The sequence below is a fragment of the Amblyomma maculatum genome, chromosome 5 (assembly GCF_055883805.1).
Source record: "Amblyomma maculatum isolate TAMU_Amacu chromosome 5, ASM5588380v1, whole genome shotgun sequence".
NCBI lineage: Eukaryota > Metazoa > Arthropoda > Arachnida > Ixodida > Ixodidae > Amblyomma > Amblyomma maculatum.
The window spans coordinates 91,803,798-91,812,078 of record NC_139348.1 but is presented as its reverse complement, the minus strand read 5'-3'; the positions used below and the strand labels follow the sequence as shown (position 1 = coordinate 91,812,078).

Genomic DNA, 8,281 nt, shown 5'->3' with positions numbered 1-8,281 from the left:
TAAAACCCCGGCCCTCAGTCACCAGCGGCTGCGGAACAACTGACCACGGCGGCGGTCAGACCTGTGACGCAGCAGGGGGTGCTAAGAAAGCCTGGCTCCGCTGGACAGGCCGCCATTGGAAACTGACCCTGGCAACGTTTAATGCTAGAACCCTAGCTAGTGAGGCTAGTTTAGCAGTACTGTTAGAGGAACTAGAGGGCATGAAATGGGATGTCATAGAGCTTAGTGAGGTTAGGAGGCCGAATGAGGCATATACTGCACTGAAGGATGGGCATGTACTGTGTTATCGAGGCTTACCAGAGAGGCGACAACTAGGAGTAGGTTTCCTTGTCAATAAGTATATAGCGGGTAATATAGATGAATTCTATAGTATTAATGAGAGGGTTGCAGGCATAGTAATTAGGCTTAATAAGCGGTATAAACTGAAGGTTGTACAGGCCTATGCACCTACATGTAGTTATGATGACCAGGCAGTTGAAAGCTTCTATGAAGATGTAGAATCGGCAATGCGAAAAGTAAAGACGCAGTATACTGTATTAATGGGCGACTTCAATGCCAAGGTATGGTTCTAGGAATAGCAGGGGGGAGTTACTAGTTGAGTTTGCAGAGCGCAATAACTTACGAATCATGAATACCCAGACGGCCATAGACGTCCGACGGTCGACCGACGGACGTCCGTTTTCGGACCTTCGGACATCCGACGGAAGTCCGGTTATGTTCGATATACGTACAGCGGACGTCCGTCGGACTATCGTTCGTGGATCCGGATCGCGTCCCACGGACGTCCGACGGGCAGCCGGAGGCGGCCATTCGGACGTTTCCCGGAACATGCTTGCAGGGCCCGCTATTGGTGTAAAAACTTGCCAATAACATTCGTGTAAAGCTCAGCAAGCATGTGCCATGCAAATTTCAGTCACATACTAGTGCTCAATGCCTTTGTCGTGAGAGTAAAGCAGACAACAGAATATGCAACAGGTTCAAGTTTCCTGTTGTCTGCTTTACTTTCACACACAAAGCACTGAACAGTAGTGTGCAATTAAAACTTCCATCAAAGAGGCACATATGCTAGCTGAGCTTTACACAAATGCACCATTCCTGAAAACATGCTAAGTGCATAGGCATACCAGCATGCGAGGTTGTAAAAAAAGCATTTTTTTAGCGTTATTGCAAAACTGCATGCATAAATAGTCTACACTAAAAAAATATCGATGTTAAGGAATGGCATGGTAAAATGCAGGCCAACTGGAGTATTAAGAATCTACTTGAATAATTTTTTTTCAATTATCCTTGGCTGTGACAGCTTTTCCCTTGGGGAGGTGGTGAAGGAAAAGGTATTTATTGAAACCTAATATTTCGGAATTAGCGAGGAGATGATCAAGTTCTCTGTGGGCGGCCTCCGCATGCCGGGATTCCAGGAGCAGTTACTATCTTGTGCATTTGCTCGATCAGCTGTTGGTGGTCTTTCAGGCCTAAGATGGAAAGAGCAGGCTGGGCTCCTCCTGCAATAGAAGGGAAAATGAAATTCAAGTTATCTGTGCTGAACTTTGATTACACATCTCCAAGGGCAACTGCCAGTTTCTCTCAATCGCTTTTTCCAGATGGCACTGTACACATGCATCTCCATTCAGAACTGTCACATACTATAAGAAAGGTCATATAACTGCAGCAAAACCCATGCAGAATAACAAAAGATACAAACATAGTTTGACCAGAACCTGGCATTCAGTATTTTTATGTTTTTATGTCGTCTCTTTGAACATGCCACTCTGACCAAACACGGCATGTTATGCTTGCTGCTATGCGCCCTCAGCAGTGCCCAAGACATGGAGTGCACATGCAGAGAAACTAAGCATAAAGGATGCTGTATATGAACATAAAGCACAGCCAGAGCATTGCAGTATTACACAGGTACGCATTGGCGGCAGAAACCTGCATTTTGAGCGGTTTAACAGGCAGATTTCTAAAGTCATTGTTCCTGCTCTGAAAAGAAGTGATCAATAATAACATCATTTAAAATTGTTACCTTTTTGTTCTGTAAACTGCAAATTTCACTGGTTTCCATGTACCCTCTACCGAAGACATTCCCTGGGCGTGTCGGGGGTATATCGACATCAACATCTAGGCTACAAGCGTCTAGAAAGCGTCTCCTTAGAGCAGCTGCGACGAAGTAACTTATCTGATAACATGCAAGCTGCTGCAGCAGAATAAAGATAGACATTTGACATGTGGCTAAAGCCCAATGTGGAAGCATAGCCCGCCGCAGTGATTGCGCAGTGTTCATGCTTCTACAAGAGTTAAAAGTAAAGTTATTTGTTTACCCACAGCGCTATATGTGACATTACAATAGCAAGGCTTATAGTTACACAAAACACAAAAAGCTGACAACCACAAGCTCCTGATGTATTACTGGCAGCATGCAGCATGGATGTTAGTTACTGAAATATGGTTGCATAGTTCTGGCAACCAGCTGTGCATGTATGTTATGGATTTCTCAACTGCGCACAACAAATTACAAAAAATAATGGTATTTATAAATGCAGCCAGCTGTTCACAAGAAACACTGTAGCTTTTTTATGGGGAAGGTAGTGGGCGCCAAAGAAACTGCCCCTGTAAAGGCACCTAATTTGCCCCTATGTAATATCGGGGACAAGTGTGTGGACTACACAAACTGCAATCAAAGCACATAACTTTTGCCCCTATGTAATATCGGGGACAAAAGTGTGTGGACTACACAAACTGTAATCAAAGCACATAACTTTCACATCGACCAGGAAACTGACCATACTTATCGATGTGAAAGTTGAACGTTAGTTCTTTCATGTGTGCAAGAGAAATAAGGTCACAATTCGTTTACATCGCGATTCTAGTCCAAAATCTCCAGACATACTGTCCAGAGACTTTCGCCCCCGCAGTATAAGCCACCACTTGGGTAAGAGATTAGTAAAAGAAGTGTATAAAAGACATTAGTGCTGTTGGACAGCCATAGCTATAAAAATGGTATTGACATTGGAGTACTGCCTTACGGCGGGGCCTAGGGCATTACAAAAGCAAGAGTTAGTGTCCGCTGGTCCTCATTTGAACGAACAAAAAGAGGGGGGGGGGAAGAAATCTACCTCAACTACATGTTTTGAGCGACACCAAGCCGCAGTTAGTATTAAAGATATCACACAGTTTTGTGGAAGATTTGGGAGCGCTTTGCTGCTTTCTTACAGGATTGGACAAAAGAGCTCACCATCTTCAGAAAGGCACGTTATATAGAAATGAAAATAGTGAATTTACTGCATCTGGCCACAACAACTTGCACACGGAGAGGAAGACGAACTGAAAATTTTATACATGAATGTACGTATTTACAACAGGTGAAACAATGACCATGATCTATGCCGAAAAGGAAAGAGATCAAAATCTAGCTCAGAACGAGTTCTCCAGGCCGCGGGGCCGTTTCATTAACTTGAAACTTGAGTTAACTTGAGTTCGTTGTCATTGGGGATGAGAAATGTGGGACTCTGCCCACATTTCTCATCCCCAATGACAACGAACTCACACCTGACTGGCTAACAAACATTTTGGCATGTCTTTCCACTTTCATAAGTTCTTCATCCTCTCCCTAATACAAGCAATGCAAAATGGACAACAAATTCGTTTCACAACAAACGGAATTTAGAGAATGGACCTCGGAATGATTGGCTCACTAGGTCACATGCCAAACTCTCTCCCCTAGGAAAAAGAAAATGATAAAAAAATTAGAACCCGTCAAAACGGTGTCCCACGTGCGCAACCATTGCCCAAAGCTTGCATCCTTGGCGGCTCCTTTTACAGGGCAATTATTGCAATTATTGGCGTCCGAGTCAGCACCATTGCGGACCACATCAGAAGAGCCAACCCACATCCTCCCGCTCCGCATCATACCGTCACTGTTACACACTTGCCCTTTTTCAACGCCGCCATCTCCCACCATTGTTGACATCCAGGGTTGGAATTCTCAACGAGACCCCACTCAGCGCGCCTGCACTGAATAATTGTCACTTTTATGGGCTCCCCAACAAGGAAGAGGGCCTTACACGCTTCAACCTGACAGTGTTTTTTCTTTGAACGATAAGCAGTTCTTCCGAAAGAGGTGCTCGTTTCAAAGCTGAGCTGCCTCCGGGTGATGGGTCCAGTCAGAGTACTAAGGACCCCTTAGTACGCTTAGTACTAAGGACCCCTTAGTTGTATACTGTTCGTAAAGCTCCTTAAATAAAAATGAGCCCCCTACATGACACAGCAACGAGAACAAACTGCCTGTCCCCGCGTCTTCGAGTGCGACAGCAAAGTCCTCGGAAGAGGGGACTTCTTTCCCTCTCTGCCTACGTTTCCGTTAAGCACTGTAGCTGCTGTAGGTGCCTCTCTGTGCGAGTCTCTCTGCCTCCTGTCCGAGGGCAAGTGGGAGACGGCCGCAGCTGGGCATTGAACAGGTGACCCAAAAAGAGCAGACTAATAATGGTGCCTAGCATACCCACCGATCCCTTACAGAAATCATTAAAGAAATGAAAGCAACACATCAGATAACGCTACATTGTTTCTAAGTGCAAAGTCGACAACTCCAAGTCATATAAATATATGTACAGGGTCGTCCACTTCTAGCTATAACACAGACACTGCTTTCAAATCAACATTACGTATGAAACAGCCACATATCGATGCAAATCGATGCACACACACAGGGACCCGGATGTGCTGCTTCACATGGCCTGCCACTTAGCTTTATTGTGTGGCCGGTTCGAACGCAACAGCGTTTTGAAGGCTGTGAGCGTGTTATAGCTAGAAGTGGACGAGGCTGTACATCTCCGCACATTAACTAGACAGAAACAGTGCAGAGTAAACTAATAATTCAGTGTCTAGCAACACTATTAAAAGGGGATAAAGGCCACGGGGAGCTACGATTATTAGTACAGTTTTGCCTTTAAACTACAATAACATACTTGTTGCAAGTTTAAAATCAAAGATTCACACCTGTCCCACCCACAGCAATGGAACACACATCTGACACAAGTCTGCAGAGAAAGAGCAAGCTAGACTATTACAGACGCACCCTTGATTATTTTTCTGGCATTTCTGAGGGTGAAGAATCTGACTTGTCAGTAGCATGTATATGAATAAGAATCCTATGACAGTAAATGCATCAGATTTTCTGGAGTGGCTTTTCTTTTCTGACCACATATGAGGTGAGCTATAATTTATCCAACTTGGCCTAGGTTTATTCTATGAATAACAAAGCTATAGCAGGTACACAGTCGTCCACTCAGGCTGAACATGCGAGTGCGTGGCATGCACGTTTTGAGATGCCACTGCATCCATCGCAGCTGCACACCGTAGCGAAGAGGCAGACAGCGTGAAGTACCAGCCTCTAGTCCCTCCACCACCACTGGGGTCCCAAACTAGGGACCCCTTGTTTTTGTCAGGACAGGCCCCCTCAGGGTCAGCTAGTGAGTAACCTCCTGTATTTGTATCTGATGGCAATGTTTTCCACCACCACCCACAATACGCAGCTGCGCATCATAGCAGATGTGAAGCAGCAGCTCTTGGTCCTTCTATGCATAAGCCACTTTGCCTTGATGCATGCTTGCGCACCATAGTAAAGAGGCAGACGACATGACGCAGCAGCTCATGGTACCTTTACACATGAGCCCCCCCATTGTACTTCGATACGCACCATAGCAAATATACAGACTACGCCACACAGCAGCTCCTGGTCCCTCTATGCATAAGCCATCTTGCCTCAATACGCACCTGCGTACTTGAGCGAAGAGGCAGACGTGAAGCTGCAGCTCCTGGGCCCTCCATGCACAAGCCACTTAGCATCAATGCACGGCTGTGCACTGTAGTAAAGAGGCGAAGGACGTTAAGCAGCAGCTCCTGGTCCCTCTACACATCAGCCATTTTGCCTCGATGCGCATCTGCACACCGTAACAAACAGCCAGATGTGACAAAGAAGCTCCTGGTTTCTCTACACATAAACCACTTTGCCTCAATGCACGTCTGCACACCGGAGCAAAGAGGCAGATGACGTGAAGCTGGAGCGGCTGGTCCCTCTACGCACAAGCCACTTAGCCTTAATGCATGGCTGTGACGGATGCATTGCTATTTTGCAAACTGCATGCCACACATTCCCATTCAAGCTAAGAGTGGACGACTGTGTAAACTTAAAATACTGGTTATTTACTTCAATGGACAATGACAAAAAGTAACATGGTGGACAATGTAAAAAGAATTTGCTGCATAAAGTTTGTTGAAACCAGTTCTACATCCTACATGTAAACAAGCTAAAACCTTAATGTTGAAGGGATGTCCTGTGTGTTTAAAATCATCACGCTCAAACAACTTCAACACTGACAATCATGATTCAATATTAATAATATAGATAATGATACAATACTCACTTTTAGCCATACCAAAGAAATGAGAATGCAAAGGGATGTTGCTGTTTTTCCCCCGTGGATGACAGTTTTCCACGTTCAAAATGCTGCTTCCTGTTGGCCTACGAAATCGGCTACAGCAAATGGCATCTGAAAAATTTTTGGAAGCCTCATGCTAGTCTTCAGCGAGAAAAGCATTGCCATACAGAAGCAGAACACAAATACTTTTACAACACACTAAAAGCACCAACTGCGGTGCTGTTTTTAGGATGACTAGGTAGAGGTTTTGCTGTAGCAAGCCAAATGTTAGCCTTCAATAAGGAAAGCATTCCCATACAGAAACAGAACACAAAAACTTTTACAACACATTAAAAGCATCAATTGCACAAATGCTTGTAAGATGACCAGGTACAGGTTTCTGCTATAGCCCACATCATGTGACCAGCGGTTATCAGAAGCCTTGTATATGAGCATGATGCCCTAGATTCAATTTATGGCTATCACTGTATTAACAAGCATGGGTTTAAAGCTACTTTAATATGATAATCTAAGAACATGGTAAGAGCTTTCAGTGCGAGACATAAGCTCAGTATCATGCACTATAAGGTGCTGCATGGCTCTAGTGTAGCTTTGGCATTATCTCGCTGTCAATAATGCAGTGAAGTTCTGAGGAGCCTTTGAATACCTGTAAGGACAAAGCAACAACAATTTTGTTTTCATCTCACTTTTGCTCAACTCGTGTTTTTTTTTTTTTTGAGCCCGCGGCTTGCATGGCCTCCCAGTATGCCTGTTTTGCATAAAAGAAGGCGTTGCAGGCACCAGAGCTCACAGCCCAACTGTATCGCGGCGGCGGTATGTCAAATTCGTGCCAGAACATCGCAGAACAACGGGTCAAGAAAAAGACAAGTGCTGACTTTTTTTTTTCTCTCATCTCCTTGTCCGGTTGTTCTGCGCGGTTCGGTCCCACATGCCTAACCAACATGCGCAAGGTGCAGAGTACTAAACCTTTAGTTATTTACTAGCTGCAGCCGTTCCTTCTAGAAACTGTAGTTGCCGTAAAGCTCGAGAGAGAAAGATCAGCGGCTGTCCATAAAAAAAAAAAAAAAAAAAAAAAAAAAAAAAAAAAAAAAACGCGACGTTTTCACAAGTGTAGGCATGTCGCACGATAGGCTTGAGGAGTGCAAAAGTTTTCTCGTATAGCTTTTACAACTCAGCACGTTGCGCATGGTTAACAAATTAACTCCTTTAAAGCTCGGGCAGGCACTCCTTTATCAGAGACAGAGAAGTTGCGCGGCTTACTGGCGCAGCGTCCAGTAATGCCGAGAAAGATGGCCCTCAGACTTGAGGCTGCACTTTAGTTAGTCGGCGCGGAGCCATCCTGTCAGTCTCGCCTAAAACACTCGACCGTTCGGCAGCTGTACAGAGCTGTTTCCTTACCCAAAAGCTCACCTCTATCGGTGCATCGAAAAGTTGCACTAAAGAAACAAAAGTTCGGTGAAATACTTACTTTGGGATTGGCGGGTGAACAAAGTGTGCCAGCCGCACCAAGCCACAGCAAAAACAATGCTAGCAGTGCATTACAGCCGTAGGTATTTGTAACTGCGCAGAAAACGCAGAACACGGAAACGTGAAGCCATCTTCTATGACTAAGCTTCAACTTGTCAGGTGGATTGGATTGGCTCATTTCAGATTTTTTTGAGGATAGGTTCGGTTTCGTTCTTTTTGAGCTTGCTGCTTGCTGCGTCTATTCAGCCACTGATTAAAATTTCACCGAAGCATCATGATAGAAAAATGTTTAATGGTCATTTAACTTTTAATCGAAAATTTTTGATGGAAGAATTCAACGATGAAACATGCGGAAAATAAAAAAAAAACTGTTTAATGGA

General features: G+C 44.6%; 1 long non-coding RNA gene across 1 annotated transcript; it reads right to left on the bottom strand.

Annotated features, from left to right (window-relative positions):
* Nucleotides 1-1,313: 1,313 nt before the first annotated feature.
* LOC146188691 (uncharacterized) lies at nt 1,314-8,042 on the bottom strand. The gene is made up of 3 exons (XR_014707581.1): nt 7,903-8,042; nt 6,420-6,545; nt 1,314-1,499 (listed from the first exon to the last, which is right to left on the bottom strand). It is a non-coding gene; the product is annotated as an uncharacterized LOC146188691 (long non-coding RNA).
* Nucleotides 8,043-8,281: the final 239 nt, after the last annotated feature.